Raw genomic sequence first — 13,304 nt, forward strand, 5'->3', positions numbered from 1 at the left:
TGACCAGCTTTTGTTGACCATCTCAGCCTGTTGACTCTCATTCTTGAGGCGAGCTTCTGCTATTTATAACTTGGTTGAATGCTGGGGATTTTTGTTGTTGCCTTCTGCTTCCCGGTGCTGGGGATCTTTATTGTTTCCTGCTGGGGATTCCTGTTGTAACCTTCTACCTTCCGGTGGGGTTACTGATTTCCAAAATCTGCAGTATAAGACTAAAAAGTATTCCTCTTGTTATACAGGTGGGCGCCTGAAACATGAAATGTAAAGACTGAAATGTATTCCTCTCGTTATACAGGTGGGCGCCTGACATGAAATGTAAAGACTGAAAAGTATTCCTCTCGTTATACAGGTGGGCGCCTGGCTTCAACACTAGAAATCTAAAGACTGAATGTATGCCTCTGTTATATGGGCGGGCTCCCAACTTCAACACTTGAAAGTAAAGACTGAATGTATTCCTCTGTTATTATGGGCGGGCTCCCAATTTCAACACTTGAAAAGTAAAGACTGGAATGTATTCCTCTGTTATTATGGGCGGGCTCCCAATTTCAATACTTGAAAAGTAAAGACTGGAATGTATTCCTCTCATTATACAGGTGGGCACCTGGCATGAAATTTAAAGACTGAAATGTATTCCACTCGTTATGTAGGTGGGCGCCTGACATGAAATTTAAAGACTGAAATGTATTCCACTCGTTATGTAGGTGGGCGCCTGACAAGAAATTTAAAGACTGAAAAGTATTCCACTCGTTATGTAGGTGGGCGCCTGATTTAAACAACTTTTAAAATAAACGTCATTCTTCTCTTCAGGCGGGCTCCTGATTTTAACAAACTTTAAAGCTAAACGCCACTCCTCTCTTCAGGCGGGCTCCTGATTTCAACAACAACTTTTAAAATAAACGTCATTCCTCTCTTCAGGCGGGCTCCTGAATTTAACAACAACTTTTAAAATAAACGTCATTCCTCTCTTCAGGCGGGCTCCTGATTTTAACAACAACCTTTAAAATAAACGTCATTCCTCTCTTCAGGCGGGCTCCTGATTTCAACAACTTTTAAATAAACGTCATTCCTCTCTTCAGGCGGGCTCCTGATTTTAACAACTTTGAAAATAAAATGCCATTCCTCTTTTTAGGTTGGCGAGATTTAAACAACTTTAAAAATAAACGCCACTCCTCTCTTCAGGCGGGCTCCTGATTTCAACAATTCTGAATATAAAATGCCATTCCTCTTTTTAGGTTGGCGAGATTTAAACAACTTTAAAAATAAACGCCACTCCTCTCTTCAGGTGGGCTCCTGATTTCAACAACAACTTTTAGAATAAACGCCACTCCTCTCTTCAGGCGGGCTCCTGATTTCAACAACAACTTTAAAAATAAACGCCACTCCTCTCTTCAGGCGGGCTCCTGATTTCAACAACTTTGAAAATAAAATGTCATTCCTTTCTTTAGGTTGGCGAGATTTAAACAACTTTAAAAATAAACGCCACTCCTCTCTTCAGGCGGGCTCCTGATTTCAACAACAACTTTTAAAATAAACGCCACTCCTCTCTTCAGGCAGGCTCCTGATTTTAACAACAACTTTAAAAATAAATGCCACTCCTCTCTTCAGGCGGGCTCCTGATTTCAACAACAACTTTTAGAATAAACGCCACTCCTCTCTTCAGGTGGGCTCCTGATTTTCACAACAACTTTAAAAATAAACGCCACTCCTCTCTTCAGGCGGGCTCCTGATTTCAACAACTGTGAAAATAAAATGTCATTCCTTTCTTTAGGTTGGCGAGATTTAAACAACTTTAAAAATAAACGCCACTCCTCTCTTCAGGCGGGCTCCTGATTTTAACAACAACTTTTAAAATAAACGTCATTCCTCTCTTCAGGCGGGCTCCTGATTTTAGCAACAACCTTTAAAATAAACGCCATTCCTCTCTTCAGGCGGGCTCCTGATTTCAACAACAACTTTTAGAATAAACGCCACTCCTCTCTTCAGGCGGGCTCCTGATTTTCACAACAACTTTAAAAATAAACGCCACTCCTCTCTTCAGGTGGGCTCCTGATTTCAACAACTGTGAAAATAAAATGTCATTCCTTTATTTAGGTTGCGAGATTTAAACAACTTTAAAAATAAACGTCACTCCTCTCTTCAGGCGGGCTCCTGATTTCAACAACAACTTTTAGAATAAACGCCACTCCTCTCTTCAGGCGGGCTCCTGATTTTCACAACAACTTTAAAAATAAACGCCACTCCTCTCTTCAGGCGGGCTCCTGATTTCAACAACTTTGAAAATAAAATGTCATTCCTTTCTTTAGGTTTGCAAGATTTAAACAACTTTAAAAATAAACGCCACTCCTCTCTTCAGGCGGGCTCCTGATTTTAACAACAACTTTAAAAATAAATGCCACTCCTCTCTTCAGGCGGGCTCCTGATTTCAACAACAACTTTTAAAATAAACGCCACTCCTCTCTTCAGGCGGGCTCCTGATTTTAACAACTTTGAAAATAAAATGTCATTCATTTCTTTAGGTTGGCGAGATTTAAACAACTTTAAAAATAAACGCCACTCCTCTCTTCAGGCGGGCTCCTGGTTTTAGGAAAACTAAACATTGATAATTTTAAGAAAACTAAAAATGACTCTTTTTTTTTCTTTTCTTTTTCAATCGTTGTTTTTTTTTCAAATTCAAACGTTGTTTTTTTTTTTGTGTATCTTAGGAGAAAGATTCATCAGACTAAGATTTCGATCCTAGGAGAAGGTTCATCAGACTAGGTCTCTATCTTAGGAGAAAAATTCGTCAGACTAAGATTTTGATCCTAGGAGAAGGTTCATCGGACTAGGTCTTGTTTTTTGGTATCTTAGGAGAAAAATTCATCAGACTAAGATTTTGATCCTAGGAGAAGGTTCATCGGACTAGGTCTTGTTTTTTTGGTATCTTAGGAGAAAGATTCATCAGACTAAGATTTTGATCCTAGGAGAAGGTTCGTCAGACTAGGTCTCTATCTTAGGAGAAAAATTCGTCAGAAATGCATCCCCTATGGGTAAAATAAACTTTAGGAGGAAATGCATCTCATATGGGTAAAATAAACTTAGGAGGAAATGCATCTCCTATGGGTGAAACTAAAACCAACTTAGGAGGAAATGCATCTCCTATGAGTAAAAACAAACTTAGGAGGAAATGCATCTCCTATGGGTAAAACTCTAATGATTTCAAACTAGGAAGTGCGTCTCCTATTAATGAAATCTTCGCTTAGGAAGTGCGTCTCCTATGCGTGAACCATTTCCTTCTTCCTGAATTATTTACGTAATGTTGTCTTCCTTCGAAACTGTTGGGGGATTATTTTGATGGGGATGACTTTCCTTTTCTTTTTCTTTTTCTTTTTATTATCTTTTTATTCTTTTTTTTTATTATTCTTTTTTGTTTTGTTTTTTCATAGCTTCTTCCTTCGAAGACTACCTCCCTTGAGAGTCGTTTTGCCTTTCCCCGAAAGGAACCGCTGAGGATACCGACTTTCCAACCTTGTGTTGGACTCCTCGCAACTGCTAGGGATAACACTGTTGGGGAATTATTTACTTACCTGTTGGGGGGGGGGGTAAAATGTTATCAGCTGGGGGTACCTGACTTCCAGAAAATTTTCTAAATGGAAGGAAAATTTTCTGCCCCAGTTTGATAATATCCCTTGTGGCATGCAGTTCTGGCATCAATGCCATTTCCTTTACCTGCTTCAAATCAAACAAAATTTGTTAGTTTAAAACATGGTGGTTGGTTGTGATACTCCTACTGGGATGGCTTTTCCTTTTCTCCTTCCTTGCTCTGCATTCAACGACTTGTTGGGGATGATATTATGTGCTGGGGATAATCCCTTCCTGCTGGGGAAATCCCTCTTCTTTTGTGGCACAGCTTGGAAACTGGCATTTCCCCGACCCTTTAGTCTAGTATGGATTTCGCCAAATCATGCTCACTGCTCTCCTTGCTTTGTTCACGGGCCTTGTCTTTGAGGTTTATAACCTTGGTTTTGGCAAGGATATCCCTCTTGACGCTCGTCAATCCTTTTGTCAATTCCCTTTTGCTGGGGATATCTTTATTGACACTGGCCTCGCGCTTGTTCCTTGCTGACTATACCATTTGGATGTACTAGTCAGATCTCATCTTGAAAAGCTGATGGCATATTTGAAGTCATTTCATACTTGTTCTGACCAGACAGACTCTATTGGGGATTTTTCTATGAAAGGAAAAAGATAAAAGGGAACAGAATAAAGACAAAAGAAAAGATGACTCTTTAACAAAAGAAACTATAAATAAAAACCTATCAAATGCATACACCGACTCTAATGGTCATGACATGCGCCTGTGGCCTATCCTCTACCGTCAATCATTTTTCAAGATCTTCAATTGGCGATTCCCCATCTGATTCTCAATCTTATTCGACTTGTAGTGCCCGAAGGGTTTTCACTATCAAGTCTCTCTCATTTTTTGTTCTTTTCTCAGCTTTCATCGCCTTATGGTGCCTGTGAAGGTTTTCACCAATAAGACTCTCGTTTTATATCTCTCTCTAGCTGGGGGATTTGGAGTGTTGCCGGTACGACTCTTTCTGTTGGGGATTAGAGTCCTTTCTGCTGTGGAACAGAATGTTATGCTCACCGGTAAGACTCTCCATTTGTCTGACTTGGCATCTTTTGAAGACTGATCAGAAGGTCTTTCTTTGGACCGTAATGTGGGTTTTGGATAGGGCTAGAAAGAAAGGGTATTAAAGGCTCAAAAGTGCATCGATTCTGGGTTATTAATTACAACTTTCGGAACCAGATTTATTTACAACGAACGCAACCTCTGCCCCAGTTTCTTGCTTGGGGATATCTTAATTGAATTTTTTTCCATTTTTCAAAACTATGACCGAGCCGTGAAGCGCCTACGTATCCTCTTTGAGAAATCAGGTCAAACGTAGTTCCCAATTCCTCTTTTTTTCATTTGACTTTCTTTTCACTCATTTCTTATCTTTCTTTTCTTTTTCCTTTTGCTCTTTTTTTTTCTTGGTTGTTTTTTTTGTTGTTTTTCTATTCTCTTTTTTTCTTTATCTTCCATGTTCGTATCTTCTAGTCGTTGCTACTGATTCCGAACGAGGGGTATGAAAGAAAATAAATAAGGCTCAAAAGGGGTAACGAAGGATAAGAGTGTTTGGGTAGTAGAACAAAATGCCTTCGTCATTCCAGTCTTTAAAACATGCCAACTATAAAACAACACAATTAAACAATAGATTTATAGTCTCTTCCGATGGTGCTGGACTTGACAATTATATTCAACATCTGTTTGTTCATTTGTCGCTTCTAAAGCACCGTTGGGCGACACTCTCTTTCTCATTATTAAGAACGACCCTCATGCCAATTTGGCGAATCTTGCATTTAACGGTTTTCTTTATGTTTTACTTTCCCCAGTTCCACATGACTCGGGCTCCAAATAATCTTGAACCGTTTTTATTTCCTTTAAATGTTTTGATCACCTTCCCAGGGTTTTATGATTAACTTTTAAGATTAGGCCCAAACATGGGTGCGCATGTCCTGTCCCTAGAATCGGCATTGAACAAAATGATAAAAGGACTAAACAAAAAGAGGACTGGAAATAATAAAAGACCGGATTTGCATTAGACTACCGGTGAAAATGGTTTGAATAACAAAACAAACAAACAAACCAGAATGAAATCCTAAAATAACCTGGACAAATTTAAACAAACCGCTATGACAAAACGGAAAGATAAAAAGGTTTGACACAGGACAAAATTCGAATTACAATTCTAATAATCCGAACAACAGAATTGACAACAAAATAAGCCACCAACAAGCTTCTCTCTTGCTAACCAAAGAACGGAGCGTCCTCCCACTTATCAGACCTGGCATCTTAGCCACTGAGCTTTGCCTCAATACTGCCAAGACCACTACCAGCTTCAATACCATCAACCTCCATCAACGAGTTCTCGATAGGGTTCGAGTGCTCTATGTCACTGTTATCGATCACAATCCGCCCTTTTTGGATCAATTTTTCTACTTCCCTTTTCAAATTACGACAGCTCTCAATGTTGTGCCCTCTGACATTGGAGTGGTATGCACATCGTGCTGCCGGATCAAAGTTTCTTGCACGTGGATCTGGATTATATGCGGGGAGCGGCTCCATCAGGCCAATATGATTTAGCCTTTCGAACAGACTTGCATAAGATACTCTGATAGGGGTGATAGCCTTTTCTCGTTTCAGCAACCTCTCATTCCTAAATGCTTTATTGGGCCGAAAACCAGATCCAGGGGGCTTTCGGTAGGCTTGTGAGGGTGGATAGGCCTTTTGTGGAGCTGGGTATTTGTACAGTGAAGTCCGTTCTTGGGAATCTCGTGGAGAATAGTAGCGTTGGGGAGGATAGCAGTGTTGACGAGTGATGGAGCTACTCGGGTAGCTGGAAAAACTGCCATAAGTGGGTTGGTATGGAGAGTATGGGGGATCCTCCGTTATGGTATTGGGTGCTTGGGTAAAGACAGAGTTCAAGAAGCTTGGCGGTGGAGGGGGTGGTGCGCTCCCAGTCGTCCATGCCTGATACATGTCGGCCACGTGCTGTCTCAGCATTTTCACTTCTTTTACCAACTCGTTGTTCCGTTCGACCAATTGTTGTCGGTCATCAGTACCGACCCACTCGGTGATGTGGTTCTGAGTCATCGTCCTTTGACTTTGCATTGCAGGGAGGAGTTACCACAACCAACCACTTTTCTATATATGAACACAGCAAAGGGAAGGCATCACGTTAGTGTTAGGGCATTTGACAGACAATCATATGTCAGAAATACAGTGCACCTAAGCAGTTAGGCAATTGTGCCCCTCCGAAAATTCTCCCACACTTTCCTTTATTTATTTATTTATTTATTATTATTAGTGGTGTTATTATTATATGTTTTATTTTTGTTTTATGGTAGCGGTCGAATCTCATGGAGATTGCCTACATATCATGACCCCGCATGAATCAGACCTTGCGTAGTTCGGACCAATAAAAGATAAACAATACTAAACACATTTTTAAAAAAAAAATTAAAACAAACTGGGTTTCAAGGATTTAAAGATGACCCATAAACTTGAGAATCAAACAAACCGCATATTCTAGTCAAAAGATTTATAAACTTCAAAACAAATGGCCAACTTCCTTCCTCCGTTTGCTAATTTTAACCAAATGGTTATTTTTGCAAATGTGGCCCCTTCCAATTCTCACATGAATTTTGAGGCCGGGGAGGATTATTTTATGACACTTTTACCAACTTGTCCATTCTTTTACGAAAACAACCTTTCGACAACTGAAAGATACTCTAAGGCTGTTTCGGCAAGAACGGTTTAAGACGCGGTTGAAGCTGGCTCGGCTTATTATGACAAAATTCAAACGGTATTCACCTGACCGCCGACTCTTTGTTTTTTTTTCAAATTATAATAAAAACCTGGTGTTGCAAACACGGCCCTTCAGCGCCTCGGGGACGAAGATTTTTAAGGCTGTGTGGGTCCATATCTCAAAAGGACCCAAAGGTGGCTGTTTATGCCAAGTCAGCCTTTCGGCGTCCCTTTCGGGAACATTCGGCTATTTATGACAAAACAACATCACCTGACTTATTTATAACTCTTTTTTATCGTTTTTCAAATTAGAAAAGTCAATATTGCAAACACGGCCTTTCAACGTCTCGGGGACGAAGATTTTTAGGTTGTGGGGGTCAACTGGACCAAGTCTTAAAAATGACCCAAAAGTGGCTGTTTATGCAAAGTCAGCCTTCCGGCGTCCCTTTCGGGAACATTCGGCTATGTCTTGATAAAATAGCGTCACCCGACTTCTTTATGAAATTTGACATATATATTTTTGCTATTTTTTTCGTAAAAGGGGAAGTTGGACATCACCCGACTTATTTATGAAAAAATCTTGACATGTTTTTTTATTATTATTATTTGTTTTTGGCTTTTTAGCAAAAGGGGGTTGGACCCGATGAGGGTTGCCTACGTATCTCACATCCGGTGAGAATCAAACCCGCGTAGTTCGGGTCAATAAACTATTTTTGAGAAGACCTTTTTCCATTTTTTATTCTTTTTTTTATATATATATATAACAAACAAACAAACAAACTATTATTTTTCATTCATAACAAACAAACTAACTAACGTAAAAAAAACATTCCTTCTTTTTTCATTTGTTTTCTTATTCTAATGAAAAAGAAAATGTTTTTTTTTTGGAATTTTTACCTTTAATAAAAGAAATGCTTAAAAAAATATTTTTTGAATTTTGAATTTTTAAAGAAGAATCAAAATATTTTTGAATTTTCTTTTGAACCTTTTTTTTTGGATTATATATATATTTATTTTGGAACAAATAATAAAATCACGTTCAACGCCCGACTCTTTTTATATTTTATTTTTTTTATTTTTGGCATTTTCATAGACAAGCAAAATAAAATAAAATAAACATTTTAAAAACCAGACTCTTTTTCATTTTCATTTAATGGCAAAACAAACTATTTTCTTTTCAATATTTTTTGGAAAAAAAACAAGACAGAACAATGATGATTTTTTTTCTATTTTTCCTTTGCTACTAATAAGACATTTTTTCTCATTTTCTCAAAATTTCGGCAGAGTTTCGATACTACTCGGACATTGATTTCTTTTTTCTAACAATAAGTAGCCACATCTCTACACTGTTATTTTCTCCTCTTTTCCACTATTTTCTAATTTGTGGATGATGAAAACATACACAATTTTTTTTTTTGAATTTCCAATGTTTCTTTCTATATATATACATATATATTTTATTTTTTTATATTTATTATATTTTCAAAAATGTGGCATGGGGGACATAGGGAATTTCAAGACATCTTGGATTCCGCAAATGTTCCCTATGTGCTTTTCAAAAATGAAGCGTGGGGGACATAGGGGAATTCCAAGGCTTCTTGGATTCCACAAATGTTCCCCATGTGCTTTCCCAAAAAGCAAGCGTGTGGGACATAAGGAATTCCAAGGCTTCTTGGATTCCACAAATGTTCCCCATGCTTTTATTAAAATAACACCATGCTGGAAATGACCAAATGACCCATACGCCGTTGACTAAATATAACATGTAGCACATAGGATGCCGAAAGATGGTCTATTATTTTCAGGTTGCTTGTCCTAGACGGACCCAACCCCTATGTTGAGTCCCCTAAGTCAAATGCACATGATGCAAATAAACGTTCCTACTAGGGATCCGGCATGTGGCTTTGTTATACTAGGTTCAAAAACCTGGGTCGGTGTTCTAGACAGTGTACCCGAGCGGACAACTCGAGCTGAGGAAGGAGCTCCTTTCCGGGAACCAAAAGGCCAGCCGGCTTAGAAACTTTCCGAGCCTCTTTTATTCAGGGTATGACACTAACAGAATAGGGAGTCTCAACCAGTAAGCACATCCCCGGAGGTAAGAAGAGAAAGGTTTCGGCACAGTTTATATACAGTTCAAATAATATCAAAGCGGTAAAAGCAGCATTTAGCACATTAGGCTCAAAACATGTAATAATCAGATAATAAATAAAGCCAAATAATAACAATTATTCTAAGCTCGAATTCTTAACCCTGAACCAGTGGTTCTGGGTTTTATCCCCAGCAGAGTCGCTAGAGCTGTCACACCTCCTTTTTCCGCACCCGGGAGGGCGCAAGGGAGTTTTTCCAATTAAAGGACAATCGAAACGGGATTGGTTTATTTATTTCAGAGTCGCCACTTGGGAGATTTAGGGTGTCCCAAGTCACCAATTTTAATCCCGAATCGAGGAAAAGAATGACTCCATATTACAGTCTGCGTACCAGAAATCCGGATAAGGAATTCTGTTAACCCGGGAGAAGGTGTTAGGCATTCCCGAGTTCCGTGGTTCTAGCACGGTCGCTCAACTGTTATATTTGGCTTGATTATCTGATTTTATACATGTTAAACCTATGTGCAAGTTTTAAACTCTTGACCGCTTTTATTATTATTTTTTACGAGAATTGCAACGTCGTGAAAATATATCTCGAACCACGTTACATCAATGCACCCGTGGTTATTGACATATCTCTACTCGGTTGAGATTTGGATTTGGGTCACATAAATGTGCACCCGAATTACGGAAGATAAATTATTAAAGACGTGCCTAACGCAACTAACGTATCGTTATTTTGGGGAAGGCCGTAAAATTCGCTAAACGGCCTGTCCCGAATTCTAAGTGTTTTAATATATATACATTTAGAGAGCCCCGTGACTTGTGCATTTTTTGTTTGTCGAGGCTCGTCTCATTCATTATTAAAAGGATTTACAACATCATGGAAATGCATCTCATACCACGTCACAATCAATGTACCCGTGATTAGAGACACACTTCGATTTCGTTGAGACTTGGATTTGGGTCACATAAATGTGCACCCGAGCTTAAAGAGATAATATTATTAAAGGCGCGCCTAAAGCAACTAGCGCATTATTATTTTGGGTAGGGCCGTGAAATTTGCTAAACGGCCTGTCCCGAGTTCTAAGCATTTAATACATATATTTTGTGAGGGCTCCGCAATCTGTACATTTTTATTTTTGGCGAAGCTAGTCTCATTTTTATTTATTTATTTATTTATTTATTTTTTCTTTTTTTTCTCTTTCTTTTTCTTTTCTTTTTTAGAAAAGGTACAAGGCTAAAATGACTACATTTCTTTGCTACTTCGCGAGGTCATGGATTGTAGATTAAACTTATTTTGATGAAACGAGTATTTTTTCCGCGGGATTAAATTACTACTATGATTTTAACATTACTATTACATGTACAAACAACTATTAAGACAAACATTTAGATAACAATAATCTGAGCATGAAGAAACAAAATGCCGAATAACTACTTAACATGACGAAACAAAGGAAATGCATTCACGACCAAATTTCAATATCATACGGAGTTAATTAACAAGAAATAGTAATTCACAAACATCATATGAATATGTCTCGCTCATTTGCATACTATTCGCATGAACTAGGATTGTATTAAAACAAACACATGTACATGTTACTAAACAGCAAATATGAAGGACACGGACAGAGATGACCTACTTGATATTATCGTCCGATGCGTTGGACCTGCGACGAAACCTCGGACAAACAACCTCGACGTACCGGACCTCGACGAACCAAAGTCGACCTCGACGGAAAACAGAAAACTCGGCCAAGCAGGATCGCAGCAACCCACCGCTGCTCGTGAAAGATGGAACAACATCGACAGCAGTAAGGTCGACGCGAGGGGGGGCTGCTGACGGGCGTTTGGACGGTGTCGACGCGAGGAGGATGAAGCAGAAAAAGGGTCGTTTGGATGCGAGGAAGGAGCAGCTGTGCGTTGCTTGCCGGGCTGGGGGATAGGGACAGTGGTTGACGCGGGGAGCTTGGAGGTGGTAGGCTGGGTAGCGGGCAGCAATGGTGGTGGTATTTTCGACGTGAGGAAGATGATGGAGTTGGGGCTGGTTATGGCGTTTGGACGTAGGGTCGACGAAGGGTGGTGGACGCAGCAGGGTCTGTTTATGGTGGTTTCACGGTGGGGAAGACGATGGGTGGTGGACGCAGGTGGTTTCACGGAGGTGGACAGTAGGGTTTGGTTTAGGGTTTTCGTTCTTGAGGAAAGGAGGAAGACGATGAACAGTATACGCCGGGCTTAATGGAGAATCACCGGACTGGTTTGACGGAGCTAGGAGGAGGAGGAGGAGTGGTCGTGTGGGCGGTGACGACGAGCAGTCGGAGAGGTTTTTGGAGGTGGAACGATGGTGGTTTTTTGTTCTTCACAGTAGGTTTTCTTCTTCTTCTTTAGGAAGAAGAAGGTCTACAGTACCCTTTCCAAATTTTTCAAAGTCCTCCGTTCAAAATTTTTAAAAAAATCACCCCCTTTTCAAATTCTTTTGTCCGTGTATTAATGCCCATTTGTCCAGAAAACTGAGCTCCACGCGTGGTGGGGTTCGAGGCTTGTGTTCCCCACGCGTGGTGGGGTTCCCCGTATATGGGATTCCGTCCGTGTTCCCCACGTGTGGCGGACTCGGATTATTATGGGCTAGGTCCGAAAATTAGGCCTAAAAGCGGGTAAGTTTGAACCCAAATATTATTCTTTTCCTCGGACCCGACTAAGGACACGACGTTGCTTAACTAGTCCTATGCAAGCAAAATAACTACCAAAAATAAGACTAATATTTAAACAAAACTATATCTTTTTTAAATATTTTTCAAGATTTAAAATAGCTACAAAATATTAATAAAACTATTTTTTTGTAATTTTCGGTTTTTTAATAAAGACAAAATATAAAGTAATATTTTTTGTATTTTTCCAAAATTAAAATGACTACAAAACATTAATAGAATTATATTTTTTTGTAATTTTCGAATTTATATAAAGTACCAAAATAAAGTACAATTTTTGTATTTTTTCAAGTTTATGAGAAATACATAAACTAAAATTTATATATGTATTGTTGTGATTTTTTCTTTTTGCAACGAAATAAAGTAAAATAGTTAAAATGGCTATATTAGACCCAATTTCACATATTCACGCTAAAAATGTGAAAATTCTCGGGGAGGGTCAAAAATCCGGTGTCTACACCTGTATCGCCTAAAAAAAATTTGAGCCATCAAAAAAGATTTAAGGAGCAATGGTCACCACCTTGCCATAAACATTCCTCATTTTTTGGCGTTTTATGACCACAAAACTAGAATTTCGCTTGATTCCTAGATTATCATGTGCTATAACACACGCCTTTTGCGTAGCCCGGTACTCCGGACCAAGATTGCTTAATATTTTTGTGGACCATAAAAATGGCATAATGCATAATAGTCAATGTCTCACCATGAGCGTTCCTCATGTTTTGGCGTTTTAGGGCCATAAAACTGGAATTCCGCCTGATTCCGGGATTTTTGTGTACATAGCATACATCTTCTGTATGGCCCCGGACTGGGATCACCTAAAATTTTCCTGGACCATCAAAAATGACCTAAGGAACAATAGTCACCGCATCTCCATGATTATTCCTCTTTTTGGTATTTTAGGGCTATAAAACTAGAATTTTACCCGATTCCTAGATTTTCGCGTGCTATAGCCCACGCCTTTTGCATGGGCCCGACCCCTGAACCCGGATCACCAAAGAGTTTTCCGAGCCAATAAAAGTGACATAAGGAACAGTAGTCACCGCCTCGCCATGACCGACCCTCGTTATTTTGCATTTTAGGGCCATAAAACTGGAATTTCATCTCATTCCTAGATTCTTGTGTGCTATAGCCCACACATTCTGTGTGGGCCCGGGCCCCCCAACTCGAATCACA

This window comes from Nicotiana sylvestris, chromosome 11, assembly GCF_000393655.2.
Source record: "Nicotiana sylvestris chromosome 11, ASM39365v2, whole genome shotgun sequence".
Taxonomy (NCBI): domain Eukaryota; kingdom Viridiplantae; phylum Streptophyta; class Magnoliopsida; order Solanales; family Solanaceae; genus Nicotiana; species Nicotiana sylvestris.